General features: G+C 45.9%; 1 protein-coding gene across 14 annotated transcripts in view; it reads right to left on the bottom strand.

Moving 5' to 3' along the window:
- KALRN (kalirin RhoGEF kinase) overlaps positions 1-14,933 on the bottom strand; it is a 792,110-nt gene that overhangs the window by 149,972 nt on the left and 627,205 nt on the right. The window lies entirely within an intron of this gene.

The raw sequence follows: 14,933 nt of genomic DNA, 5'->3' as shown, positions 1-14,933 counted from the left end.
TGGGGCAGTTGTACTCTGTCCTATAGGGTCACTATGAGTTGGAATCAACTTGATGGCAATGGGTTTGGTTTTTTTGGTTTCCCCTTGCATGGATGTGAAAACTAAGGCCTAAGAAGATTAATTGACTTTCCAGTGGAAATAAGTGGCTTCTCATCTCACATCTTGTCCTCTCCCCAGACCATCTGACTCCCTAAGAACCAAACCTTCCCCTGCTTTCACAAAGATTTACGAGTACTCTTCTGGGAAAGGACAGGTTGACTGTGTAACACTGAACCATTTGAAATTGCTGATACTCAACCCTTTTTGACTACAACAATGGCAATTTCATGTGGATCAACCTAATACATTGAACCTTGAAATAAAGATATTTATTTTATGCTTGTATGGATTAAACACAGGATGCTCAGGGTACCAAAGGTGCTTCCCCGATGTGCACAGGAAAAAAAAAGATGCATTTTTAGGACTCGAAGAGATCCTACAGGTAATTCAGGAAGACATAGATTTAAGGTAATAAAAATATTGTTTTAGAAGAACCAAAAACTCAAAAACCAAACCTGTTGCTGTCAAGTCGATTCCAACTCATAGTGACCCTATAGAACAGAATGGGACTGCCCCATGGGGTTTCCAAGGAGCGGCTGGTGGATACGAGCTGCCAGCCTTTTGGTTAGCCCCTGAGCTCTTAATTACTGTGCCGTAGGGCTCCATTTTTAGAAGAACAGGGAGATAAACAACTCTAGAAATTTTAGGATAAACACAACATAAATGACTATAGGGATTAACCATGGTAAGAAACCTAACCCATAGGGAACCTCAGAAGGGAGGGTCTTGTCTCTGAGCTTTGGGCCCAGATAGAAAGAGACTAGATCGGAGAGGTCTGTGAATGAGACACCAAAAAAAAAAAAAAAAACCAAACCTATTGCCACTGAGTCGATTTCAACTCTTAGCGACCCTATAGGATAGAGTAGAACTGCCCCATAGAGTTTCCAAGGAGCTCCTGGTGGATTCGAACTGCTTACCTTTTGGTTAGCAGCCATAGCACTTAACCACTAGGCCCATGAGACACCAGAGGACTCCCAATTCCCAGGACTGAGGCTGGACTGCTAGGAGTACCTAAACCCAAGGATGTTTAAAAGAACTATAAAACCACACACAAATAATCACTTGAAACAAAGTTTAGGATTGAATTTAATTCAAAATATTTTGTCCTGCTCTAAGGGATATTTAATTCTTTAATAAAAGAATTTATGGAGAAATTGCTAGGATCTTATTAAGTAGTATGTTAAAAAAGAATTATCTAACACTTTATATGCAAATCAAATTACTTTGTCTAGATAAGGATCAGAAGGATTCAGTAAATGAGAATTAAGGATGGTAGATTTAAATTAGCAGTGCAGTGGTTAAGAACTCGGCTGCTAGCCAAAAGGTTGGCAGCTCGAATCCACCAGCTGCTCCTTGGAAACCTATGGGGCAGTTCTACTCTGTCCTGTAGGGTCGCTATGAGTTGGAATTGACTTGAAGGCAATGGGTGTGGTCTTGGTTAGGCGCCTCAAGTGGTTTATGATTGGCTGCTAACCTATTTGTGATTGGCTACTAACCTAAACGCTGGTGATTCAAACCCACCCAGCGGCTACATAGAATACATGTGCTTCCATAAAGACTGCAGCCAAGAAAACCCTATGCTCTGTAGTGCGTAAGTTTACATGAATTGGGGGCTGACCAATGGCAGATAACATGAACAACAGATTAAAATTGGGGAGCCAGAGGTGGGGGAATAGTAGGACGGACAGTCAGGAAGGGCAGAGATTATAGCTTTATGTGAGGAGAATTTTCTCATGTGGGGAAAAAGTCAAGTCCTAGTTTTCTGACAACAAACTGTCAAGATCAATTGCAATCTATTGTCAACCCTGCTCCCCTCTGTTCCACTTCTGTTCTGAGACCAGCTGCATGTGCAGTGCTTCCTCCTGTGACCCTAACCACTCAGAGGTAGGTCAGATATCAAGTTAAAGAACACAGTCCTCCAGGCTGCCAAGTCTGCCCAAGACCTCTTGCCAGCTACAAGCTTGGGAGTCCTCGCGACACCCTTCTGACCTGCTAGCTACAAATTCAGGGTTTCCCTCTATACTTCTTCAGGATGCTATCCATAAGCTTGAGGGTCCCCAGGCCCTCCTCATTTCTGACCTGCTGGTTCCTACTACCCCCTGGGGTTTTATAATTCTCTAGAATGTCTCACAGAACTCAGGAAAATGCTACACTTATGATTACAGTTTTATTACAGCAAAAAGGATACTGTCATGGATTGAACTGTGTCCCTCCAAAAATGTGTGTATCAACTTGGTTAGGCCATGATTCCCAGTATTGAGTGGTTGTCCTTCATTTTGTGATTGTGATTTTATGTTAAGAGGATTAGGGTGGGATTGTAACACCACCCTTACTCAGGTCACCTCCCTGATCCAATGTAAGGGAGTTTCCCTGGGGCGTGGCCTGCACCACCTTTTATGTCTTAAGAGATAAAAGGAAAGAGAAGCAAGCAGAGAGTTGGGACCTCATACCACTAAGAAAGCAGCACCAGGAGCAGAGCACGTCCTTTGGACACTGAGTCCCTGTGCCTGAGAAGCTCCTGCAACAGGGGAAGATTGAGGACAAGGACTTTCCTCCAGAGCTGACAGAGAGAGAAAGCCTTACCCTGGAGCCACACCCTGAATTTGGACTTGTAACCTACTAGACTGTGAGAAAATAAATTTCTCTTTGTTAAAGCCACCTACTTGTGGTATTTCTGTTATGGCAGCACTATATGACTAAGACAGATACAAATGAAGACACACATAGGTCAAGGTCTGGGAGGGCTCCTAATACACAGCTTCTATGTCCCAAAAAGGGAGGTGCTATCTTCCCACATTCATCGATGTGTTTTACCAACCAGGAAGCTCATGGAGCTTCCATGTCCAGAGCCTTTAGTGGGGACTTATTACGTAGGCATGATTGATTGAATCATACCCCCCTCCCTTAAGGCTGCTGACACTAGGTGGTGGATCTTTCTGGCCTGGCCAGTCCCCACCCAAGAAGTATCTTATTAACATAAACCCTTAGGAGTGGTCTGGAGGCCTCATCAAAAATGTGTAAATCACAGGAAATTCCAAAGTTTTAGGGGTCATCTCTTAAGAACCAAGAATAAAGACCAAATTATTTGGGCAGAGTTAATGATAAACCCCACATGTGACCATGAGAGTTGCACTAAAATGTAAGAGACTTATTCCAGAAGTAATGAGCTCCCTGTCCCTGGAAGAGCTTCGGTAATGCATGGCTGACCATCTATCAGGGACATTGTAGAAGGGATTACCTACAGGGAACAGAGTGAACCAGAAGATCTTTAAGGTTCTTTTCAGTTATAAGATTCCAAGAACCCATGAAAGCCAATGGTGGTCTCAAGTGGAGTTAAATCTTTTGTTGAATCAAAAAAGGAGAAAGTTCTGATTCTAACTTTATATAATTCTGAAAGATGACTAGCAGCTCCTTTTAGAATCTCCGGCAATACACGTCCACCTATCTCTGTCTTGTTTTAAACGCACCTTACTTCAAGAAGTATCATCACTCAAGCTAATTGCATTTCTTATTCAGATGCATTATTTTTGGCTTCAATTTTATCTAACAGTGTTATGACTTTTCAAAACAATCTCACTACAATTTTTCATTGCAAACATACTATAATTCAGTTGTTATCATTTAAGGAAATTTCGTGGGCTGGCGTGGAAACCTATTCCTACTCTGATCTGTCTCCTCCCAGGTATGGTTTTGTTTCTGTGAGCAAGTGAGTTCTGAATTCCAAAGTGGCTACCCCACACCTGGTCAATTAGAGATGTGGTCCTATACAAACGAAGTAGAGCTGTAGATCCACAAGCTGTAGTTAGTAATGGATCACTTCATACCAGAAATGACATGTTTGGGGAATATTCATCCTCTGATCATATGTTCAATGTCCCATGGTAAAGCCCTGGGTTTAGCATTATGGAGTAAACCAAGAGCCTGAGATTAGTTGCTTCTAATGCAGGATTATACTGAAAAGTAAGAGAGAGATTTTTTTTAGCACTCTCCTGAGTCCATAGGCAAAAGGAGCGGGTAAGTCTCTGGATATGATAGCAGAGGGAACAGGAAAGACACAGTGCCTGAGATATTCGGCTTTTTTGGCTCCTGGCAGCAGTGGGTGGAAAGAGCTTCCGCCCTGCAGAAAATCTGCTGGAGAGGCTGGACCAGCTCCAGGGTTTGGCTGGCCCCCATCAGAGCTGGACCAAGCTCAGCCTGCTGTCCAGAGTGCTGCTCAGGTTAGTTCTGCTCCAGCTGGGGACACTGGGATCTTATGAGTGGGCAAAGCACCTATAGCACAGCCTGTCTCTGACTGCTGTTACCCCTAGGGAGAAGAGCATGTGACACCAGAGGTGAGAGGGAGAATGAGAAGGGAGAATGGGGAGGTGGGATGTACACCTGTTTGTAATGTCGTTGAGGCTCTTTAAATCTTCATCCAGCTAGTCTAGCTAAAGGGTAGCCTAGTCAGATGACAGGAAGACAAACTAAAGTAGCTGTCTCAAGTGTCTTCAGACTTGGGAGGCTGCCGAGCACAGTGGTAAAGAGTGAGACCTTGGAAATGGACAGACCTGGGCTCAAATCTAGGTCTACCACTTGTTAGCTGTGTTACTCTGAGTCTCTAAGGCTCAGTTTCCTTGTGTGCAGAAGTGAGGAAAATATCATTATTAGGATTAAAGCATTAACCCAGAACTTGGCCCATAGTAAGGCTCAGTAACTGTTAGCTATTCTTTTTTTAGTTCACTACATGTGTATAAGTCATTAGCACTAAAAAGGGCAAATAACCTAAGGTTGTGTATTTGTTGTTGTTAGCTGCCACTGAGTCGACTCCAACTCATGGTGACCTTATGGACAACAGAACAAAACGTTGCCCAGTCCTGCATCATTCTTACACTTACCAGCATGTTCGAGTCTACCACTGTAGCTACTGTGCCCATCTATCTCACTGAGGGCTCCCACGCCCTCGTTGGCTCTCTGCTTTATCAAACATGATGTCCTCCTCTAGTGACTGGTCCCCTCTAATGACATGTCCAAAGCAAGTGAGCTGAACAATGTTCTGTTGTGATCCATTAGGTTTTCACTGGCTAGTTTTTGGCAATAGATCATCAGGGCTTTCTTCCTCGTCTGTTTTAGTCTGGAAGATCCTCTGAAACCTGTCTGCTGTGGGTGACCCAGCAGCTATGTGAAATACTGGTAGCATAGCTTCCAGTATCATAGCAACACACAAGCCACCACAGAACGACAAACTGACAGATGGGCGATGGAGGTCATATATTTAGAAGTACGTAATTCCAGTTTGGAGCCCTGGTGGTGCAGTGGTTAAGTGCTCGGCTGTTAACAGAAAGGTCAGCAGTTCTAAACCACCACTGCTCCACGGGAGAAAGATATGGCAGTCTGCTTCCCGTAAAGATTACAGCCTTGGAAACCCTAGGGAGTAGTGTTCTACTCTGTCCTATAGGGTTGCTATGAGTCAGAATCAACTTGATGGAATGGGTTTGGTTTAATTCCAGTTTGAGGGAGGCTTTAGATGCTGGATCTGAATCTCTGTGTTCAATGCCAGTTCCCACATTTTAAGTGGGGTGCTGATAAACTAGAGTTCATTTACAGGAGGGCAATCAGGATAGGGAGGAGCACCAAATTCATTTGTAATGAGGCATGGGTGAAGGATCTGAAGGCTGGAGAACATTAAGGGGAGACCTGAGTGTTGTCTTCAAAACACGTGCAGGAGGGAGAAGACTTGTGCTTGGGTTGCAGAGAAGAAAGTAAAGAGCAATGAGCAATAGTTTCAGAGAGGAATAATTTTCTTTCAATATAAGGAAGACTTTTTCAACAATTATAGCTGCCTAAGAGTCGAATGGGAAGCTTTGTAAGTGGTGAGCTTTTTATCACCTGAAGTGGTCAAGCAGAGGCCATTTGGCCTTCTCTCAAAGAAGAGATAGAAAGAACTCCAGTGCAGCAAGGGAATTTGGACTAGATAGTATTTAAGATCCTTCCAATTCCAAGATGCTGTGAAAGGACAGGCATAATAGGAAAAGAACTGTACTGAAAAGTAGGAAACCTGGAACTCTGAGCTTACCAGCAAACAGCTGCACGGCTCTAAGCCTCAGTTTCTCCACATGTAAAGTAATGAGGTCAGTTGGGATCTGTTTTTATAATGGCGAAAAGTGATAAGGTCTAGGTAAATTGTATAGACAGTGGTGTTCATAGACCGCCATATCTTTCTCCCGTGGAGTGGCTGGTCGGTTAGAACTGTTGACCTTTCTGTTAGCAGGAGGCGGAAGAGATTTTTAAATATTCTTGGTGGGCTTCCTAGAAAAACTGGGTCATAAAGAAAAGACAGAATTTGGTTGGTAGAAAGGAGCTGAGAGAGTTCTACTGGCTCCTCGGGTCCAAGAACAAGGCTTGGAGAGAGGTGGGGAGATTACTGAAGAATCCAGCCTAGCTAGAGCAGAGGGCTGGGATGGGGAGTGGCAGTGGATAGAGCAAGAAAGGAAGGAGAGGGGAAAATTCAGGAGAGTCTTAAGTGTTGGTTCAAAGAGTATGGAGATCCTGAAGCCAACTCTTCAGACATGGATTGGACTGGACAATGGGTTGGAGAGGGATGCTGGTGAGAAGTGAGCTTCTTGGATCAGGTGGACACTTGAGACTATGTTGGCATCTCCTGCCTGAAGGGTAGATGAAAGGGTAGAGGGGGTTAGAAGCTGGTGAAATGCATATGAAAAGAGAGAGTGGGCTGTCTCATTAGGGAGAGTAATTGGGAGTATGTAGCAAGGTGTATATAAGTTATCATGTGAGAGACTGACTTGATTTGTAAACTTTAACTTAAAGCACAATAAAAATTATAAAAAAAAAAGAGTATGGAAATTTCCTCACGGGCAACGGGAGAGCCATTCCTCAAAGGCTTTTGAACTGGGATGACATGACAAAGCAGTGTCTGAGGGAAGTAGGTCTGGTTGCTGAACTGAAGTGAGTGGGGAGAGGGGTTGACTTGAGTGCTGGGAGACAGGAATGAAGAAGAGGAGCTGCCCTGGACAGAACACAGTTCATTCATTCATCCAGGCCATACTCCCATACACCCACATGCCTGTCTCCCCAGACACTTATTTTTGTAATTTCATACTCGCGAAGTAGTGTAGTAGAAAAGCATTGTTTCTGGGGGCAGAAGACCTGGGTGGGACTTCCACCTTTCCTGCTGTTTAACTTTACAGCTTCATTAATTTCCAATTTTCCCTAGCAATTTTCAGGTGTAACAGGTGGAATGTCATAGTTGTAATCACAAGAATGAGAATCAAATGATATCACAGATGAAAAAGAAGCCTCTAAACTATGAAGTACTGGATAAACATAAGGAGGTTACTATTCTACCTGGGAGCCAGTTGGAAATTGGGAGTCAGGCAGTGGGTGGCCTCCTCTGGGGAAGGTGCCATGGATTGAATTATGTCCCCCCAAAAATGTATGTATCAACTTGGTTAGGCCTTGATTTCCAGTATTCTGTGGTTGTCCTCCATTATGTGATTGTAATTTTATGTTAAAGGGGATTAGGGTGGGATTGTAACACCACCCTTACCCAGGTCACATCCATGATCCAATGTAAAGGGATTTCCCTGGAGTGTGGCCTTCACCACCTTTTATCTCTGAAGAGATAAAAAGAAAGGGAAGCAAGCAGAGAGTGGGCACCTCATACCACCAAGAAAGCAGCATCAGAAGCAGAGTACATCCTTTGGACCCAGGGTCCCTGCACCTGAGAAGCTCCTTGACCAAGGGAAGATTGAGAACAAGGACCTTCCTCCAGAGCCAACAGAAAGAAAGCCTTCCCCTGGAGCCGACACCCTGAATTTGGACTTGTAGCCTACTAGGCAGTGAGAGAATAAATTTCTCTTTGTCAAAGCCATCCAGTCATGGTATTTCTGTTATGGCAGCACTAGATGACTAAGACAGGAGGAGACCTTGCTACATCTTCCTTTGATAAAAATCAGAAGACCAAAGGCAGACCTTGTTCTAAACCTCTTGCTTGGTCTGAGAAGTCACTCCAGTTCTCTGTGTCTCCTGCCTCTCTATGTTCAGAAAAGGAGAAATCGGAGTTACCCCTATTATAGCAAGCGCATTTGTGAGGATGAAGGGAGACCATAGGTATAAAATGGAACATGAGATTGGCTGGAAAGGCTAAGGAATGCCTCTAGAAAAGAGAATTCCTGGAAGCACTGGTTGTTCTCCAGGTGAGATGCTCTAGGAAAACAGATGGTCCTATTGGTGTCCACCCCCCACCAACCCCCCATGATCTATGATAGAGATGGCGGTGCCAGTGCATGGGTAGGTGGGTGTGGGTGGGGTGAATGAGGAATGGGTGCAAGTAGGAGCCAGTCATCTATGAATAAACAGCCTCTGCAGCTAAAGGGTTGAGATGGTTGGTTCACATCCTGGAGAACCCTCCAGAGGATACGGTTGGGGATTAGGACGGAAACAGAAAGCGAAGAGGCTCTGGATTGAAAAAAGCGGAATTCTCTTCCTTTTTAGGAAGTTGTTAGTGGCCATGGAGTTGATTGTGACTCATGGCCGCCCCATGTATGCTGAGTAGAACCACTGCATAGGGTTTTCAAGGCTGTGACCTTTTGGGGGCAGTCATCAGGCTTAACTTCTGACGTGCTTCTGGGTGAGTTCAAACCACCAACCTCTGGCTAGTAGCCGAGCGATCAACCATTGTGTCATCCAGGGACTCCTTTTTAGGGTTTAACCAAAAAAAAAAAAAAAAAAAAAATCCGTTGCCATCAAGGCAATTCTAACTCATAGCAACCCTACAGGACAGAATAGAACTGCCCCATAGGGCTTCCAAGGGATGACTGGCAGATTTGAACTGCTGGCCTTTTGGTTAGCAGCCAAGCTCTTAACTACTGTGCCACCAGGCTCCTAGGGCTTGGGGGCTCAGAAAATAAGTAATACCTTTCAAGCAAGGCTGTTTTGAATTATAGAGCTTTGCATTTCTTTTCCTTTTGGTACTCTATAATTTTTTTGTAAAATATTTTTTACATTGCAGCTTAATATTAAAGATAAAAATAGCAAAAGCCACCATCTACTAGGTGCCTCTGTGTGCCAGGTATTATGCCAGGTGTGTTCATTTGCCATCTCTTTAACTCTCACTGCAGTCCTAGAGGGTGTTGTTATCCCCCTTTGAAGGACGGGTACACTGAGAATACGTTATTGACAGACTTGATCCAACCTCGGGCTGTTGGTGGTATGTGACTCCAGAGCCCAAGCTTCTCCACTGTTGTACACCACCTTCCACAGCCTGGGTAAACTAGGCTAGGGGTTTCATAAAATTTAGCCCCTGTAAAGAGAAGATCAGCGTTCCTGAGGCCTGCTAGGTGATGACAACAGAAATCATCAGGAGACCCCATGGGAGAGGTTTTCCTGTGAACAAACCAGGGCTGCTCTGGACCACTGCTCACCTCCCCCAAGGAATCTGTTTCCAGGGCTACCTTGGAAGCCCTGGGCCTGGTTTCACTAAGCAAAGTGGAATTTCCTGACTGCATCTCCAGACAGTCAGCCAGCACCAGGGAAGAAGTGGCACAGGAAGAGAAAAACAACACAAGTGTCTTATATAGCCGAGTGGAGAAGAACCTAGACTTTTTTGGAGTTCACAAGACCAATGCGTGTTTAAGTATCTCCTAAGCCTGATACCCTGGGTGTGTGAACCCATAAAGCAGGGGTTCTCAATCCTCATGGAACTTAAAACATACCAATGCCCAGGCCCTGCGGCTCTGATTGAGTTGGTCTGGGGTGGAGTGAGGCATCTCCTCTACCTGGTTCTAAGAAGCATCCAGAGTTGAAAACCACTGCTACAAAGTCTTCCCCTTGGTAAGAGCCACTGCTGAGGAAGTGAGAAGGAATTGCAAAGGGGAATGACTAGGTTCCCGAGGGCCCGGCCCCAGTGAGAAGCCCCAAAGATGTCAGGGTTGCAGTGACAGGAAAGGCAGGGCCCTCACCTTGTCACATAGCCTGTTCTTCTTCTTTTTTTTTTTTTTTGCCAACCTCATCGTCAGTCATACAGCAGATGTATCAGGAGGGAATAACCAACCACCGTTTGCGGAGAAGGCCCAGGAGGGAACGACCAGAGAGGAGCCCTGGCGCTGCCCAGAAGCCGAATGTGCAGAGTGTGTGTGTGGTGTGGGGTGGGGAGACAGTCACTGGGCCAGGAGGTAGGAGCCCTGGTTCTACTCCAGCTCTGCCATGAATTGTCCTTGTGGCTTCAGGGAAGTCACCTTTGCTTACCTGTGCCTGAGAGTCACCCTGAAAGTGAGGAAACTGGGCTAGTGCTGCAGTTCTCAACCCTGGCTGTATCTCAGATTCACTACAGAGCATTTAAGGTGGTGTTAAGGAGCCCTGGTGGCACAGTGGTTAAGAACTCAGGCTGCTAGCCAAATGGTCAGCAGTTCAAATCTACCAGCCACTCCTTCGAAACCCTATGGGGCAGTTCTGCTCTGTCCTATAGGGTCCCTATGAGTCGGAATTGACTGGATGGCAATGGGTTTGGTTTGGTTTTTAGGTGGTGCAAAAAGTTTGCACTCAGCATGTAAACAAAACGTGGGCAGTTCGAACCCACCCAGTGGCACTGTGGAAGAAAAGCCCTGGTGATCTGCTTCCTTAAAGATTATAGGTAAGAAAACCCTACGGAGCAATCTACTCAGTAACCCATGGGGTTGCCATGAGTTGGAATTGACTTGAAAGCCCCATGGGTGCTCTTACCTGATGCTCTCTGCAAAGGTTACAGGGACCAGTTTCTTTCTCTAAAACTAAAAAGAAATTGACTCTGACCTCCAATGACACCAGATGAAGCCACTCTGTCCTGTTATACAACCCTCCCACAGAAGATGTCATCCTCCATGCATTGGTGTACAGTTTATAAGGTGTGTGCCCACTGGAGGGACAGTCACTGCTGAGAGAAGACAAGGCCAAGTCTCTACCAGCCGGCTGCAAGGGGGAAGGAGCAGCTGAGAAGCTAACTCTCGGGGAGGCCCTGGAGAGAGAGAGAGGAGGTGTGATAAGCTGCTGAAGGAGCACAGACTTTCTTTCAGGTGGGGCCTTCTTAGGGGAATTGGGGTGCTCCAGGACAACAATGACCTAAGTCCTGACTCCACCTAGAGTTGGGCACCTCCATGTCCCCACTCGGAGAGCCCACATGGGTAAGAGGGCAGTGAGCACTCATAGGCTTCCATTTGAAGGCCCAGCCTAATGGGCTTATGCTTGGGCTGCAAACATAAGGAGCCAAGGAAATGGGCAAGAGGCACTGTGGTCCCTCTGAGAAGTTGTGCTGGCTGGTGGAGCTCCTAGAAGGCTCTGTGACAGCCTCATGCCTTGCTTTCTTTCTTGCCTCTATTTTCCATCCCTGGTGCTCAGTTCCCATTTTTAGTTAGAGCTCCACTAACCCCTCCTCTAATGGAGAGGAAGCCTCCTCCTTCTAGAGTTCTTACACTGCATGCCCTCTGCCTCCCTCCTTTGGATTCTAGAAGCTCTCTGCTTCTCCGCCTTGGGTTTGCTCTCGTCAGGTTGTACATGACTGAGACATGAAGGGCAGGCAGGTGAGCTCAGATGGCCAGGGGCTGGGGGGTACCCATATTACCCAGCCACAGGTGAGGGATGCCAGGCCTCGGCCAAGAAGTTTCAAGACTTCCCCTGAAGCTAAATCCCTCCTGATGAAAATGGTCCACACCAGATCTAAGAAAAGTTAACCTTTCCCTGCAAATCAACTGCCCTTGGTTTTGTCTCTGGAGATGTGGTCTCTACGCTGGACTTGTGGGAGCTGTTAGTTCTTTTGCTGGATAATCTATGATAAGTGATATAACAATAATAACTTTTTATCACAACTAATACTTATTGAGAGCCAGACACTGTGCTAAGTGTTTCGTGTATATTACCTTACTTTACCCTTACAGCAGTTTGATCCTCTTTGTGCCTCAGTTACCATTTTGGTTAGACATGAAGCAGAGCCATTCCTGAATTTGTTAATTTCCCCTTTCTGGGTACCGTGAGTTTCTCTTATCAGCTGCACCCTCAAAAACAAATTCCCACACAGCTTCCTGACACGGCCCCTCCTTAGTTTCAGGAAAAGGGGGAAAAAGGCGGTGATGGCTAAACTGGGGGTGGGGGCATGTGTGTGTAGTGAGGGAGAATGGTCTAGCCCTGAAAGTACCCCTGCTGGAAAAACGCAACCTGACCTCGCCATCTAGTGGACAAAAGAAGGAACTCAGGCTTTGGAGATGGACCAGGTAGAATTCCAGAAATAGTAACGTTTCCTACATTTAATAATAATTAAAAAAAAAAGACCTATGAAAAGTGGTTCAGTGGTAGAATTCTCGCCTTCTATGTGGGACACGTTCGAGTCCTGCCAATGCCCCTCACGCATAGCCGCCTCCCATCTGTCATAGGCTTGCGTGTTGCTATGATGCTGAACAGGTCCCAGTGGAGCTTCTACAGTAAGATAGACTAGGAAGAAAGGCTTGGTGACCTACTTCCAAAAATCAGCCAGTGAAAACCCTAAGGATCACAATGATCTGATCTGCAACTGGTCATGGGGGTGGTACAGAACTGGGCAATGTTTCGCTCCATTGTGCATGGGGTCTCCATGAGCTGGGGGCCACTCGCCAGCAGTTAGCAACAACAGGAAAAGTTAACCTTTCTCAGCAAGTGAATATGGTATTCTTGGTTTTGTCTCTGGAGATGTCTCTGGACTAGACTGGTGGAATTTTATAGTTATTTTGTTGAATAATCTATGATAAATGACATAATAACCATGACAACTAACATTCACTGAGGGCCAGACATGTGCTAAGATCTGTATTATATACATTAATTTGGAATCCTTATAGTCGGAATCGACTCCACGGCAGTGGGTTTTTTTTTTTTTTTAATAGTGGGAAGAAGAATGGGCTTTTCAGTCAGAGGACTCAGATTCTAGTTGGCTGTGGTGCGACCTCTGAGTTGCATTTGTAAATTAGGACAACGTAGGCCTGTTGAGGGGATCAAATAGAACATGCTGGGGGCAGGCAGGGCACACAGGAGGCATGTGTGAAACTTCTGAGTGGGTCAGAAGGAGCTCACCATCGCTCCTGGGATGGGTCGGGGGAGATGGGACATGAAAGGTGGGGTCAACCGTGCCCAGCAAACCTGCAGCAGGTCTCCAGGCGGGCTATCGTTGTTCCCTGCCTCCTGACAGAACAGGTCCCTTCCGCCTCCCTTGCTCCACACATACCTAGCATACATCTGCACAGAAGGTGTCCCTGATGCTGGTGATCTGACCGGTTACAAAAATATGCTCAGAACTAAGACCTGGTTCTATGTTTTCTCAATGTAAAATGAGGGGCTTCAAGTCAGCAGTTCTCAACCACGAATATGCATCGGAGTCACTTGGAGGGCTCCTTAAAACACAGATTGCTGGGCCCCACCCGAGGGTTTCTGATTCAGGTCTGGGCTGGGGCCTGAGGATTTGCATTTCTAACAAGCTCTCAGTGATGCTAAAGATGCTAACCCAGAGACTACCCTTGGAGAACCAGGATTTTAAGTATTCTAGTCTTCCTGGTTGAGCCCTGGTGGCACAGTACTTAAGAGCTTGGTTACTAACGAAAAGGTCAGCAGTTCAAATCCACCAGCTGCTCCTTGGAAACCCTATGAGGTAGTTCTACTCTGTCGTGTAGGGTCACGATGAGTTGGAATTGACTTGACAGTAACTGGCTCTTTGGTTTGGTGTGAGAAAAAGTGAATAAACAAGGAAGAGGTAGGCTTTTGGCCACAGGTGAAAAAAGACTTGATTCTGACTCATAGTGACCCTATAGGACGGAACAAAACCGCCCCATAGGGTTTCCAAGGAATGGCTGGTGGATTCGAACTGCTGACCTTTTGGTTAGCAGCTGAGCTCTTAACCACTGCACCACCAGGGCTACTTGTAGTACTCAAGGACTCCTTACTACGTATGTTGTTGTTGGGTGCCATTGGGTCAATTTCTGACTCATAGCAACGCCATGTGACAGAGTAGAACTGCCCCATAGGGTTTTCTAGGCTGTAATCTTTATGGGAGCAGATTGCCACATCCTTCTCCCACGAAGAGGCTGGGCGGTTTTGAACTGCCAACCTTTCGGTTAGCAGCCGAGCGCTTAACCTTTTGTGCCACCAGGGTTCCTTCTGAACGTAAGAGGGTACAATGTTGGAAGGGATTGTGTCGTTAGTTGTCACCGAGTAGATTCCGACTCATGGCAACCCCATGCCTGCAAAGGAAAACGGCTCCACAGCGTTCTCAAGGCTGTGATCTTTCAGCAGATTGCCAGCACTGTCTTCTGAGGTACCTTTGTGTGGGTGCGAACTACCAACATTTTGGTTAGTAGTTGACTGCTTAACTGTTTGCACCACTCAGGCACTCCGGAAGAGAGAGAGAGGGACTGTAAGACCTGAAACCAAACCCATTGCCATCACGTTGATTCCGACTCATAGTGACCCTATAGGGCAGAGTAGAACTACCCCATAGGGTTTTCAGGGCTGTATTTTTTAATCTTTACAGAAGGAGACTGCCACATCTTCCTCCCGTGAAGCAGCTGGTGGATTCAAATCTCTGACCTTCTGGTTAGCAGCTGAGCGCTTAACCACTGCACCAACCAGGCTCCTTAGAGAGATGGTAGAGGTAACCTAATTCAACTTTAATTTCTAAGGTGAGTTTCAATGACTTTCCCAAAGTCGCACAGCTAGCCAGCAGCTCTTTCTCTTCAAGTTCCCAACCCACTCTCTTCACAAACAGGTCCCTTAGAAATCCCACAAAGTCAAAACAAGTTCATGAGACAGTTTAGCTCTGTGTGTGCCTCAGAGTCAGTCCCGCCTGC

The sequence above is a fragment of the Elephas maximus genome, chromosome 1 (assembly GCF_024166365.1).
Source record: "Elephas maximus indicus isolate mEleMax1 chromosome 1, mEleMax1 primary haplotype, whole genome shotgun sequence".
Classification (NCBI taxonomy): domain Eukaryota; kingdom Metazoa; phylum Chordata; class Mammalia; order Proboscidea; family Elephantidae; genus Elephas; species Elephas maximus.
The sequence above is the reverse complement of the archived record's forward strand: the minus strand, read 5'-3'. Positions and strand labels throughout refer to the sequence as shown.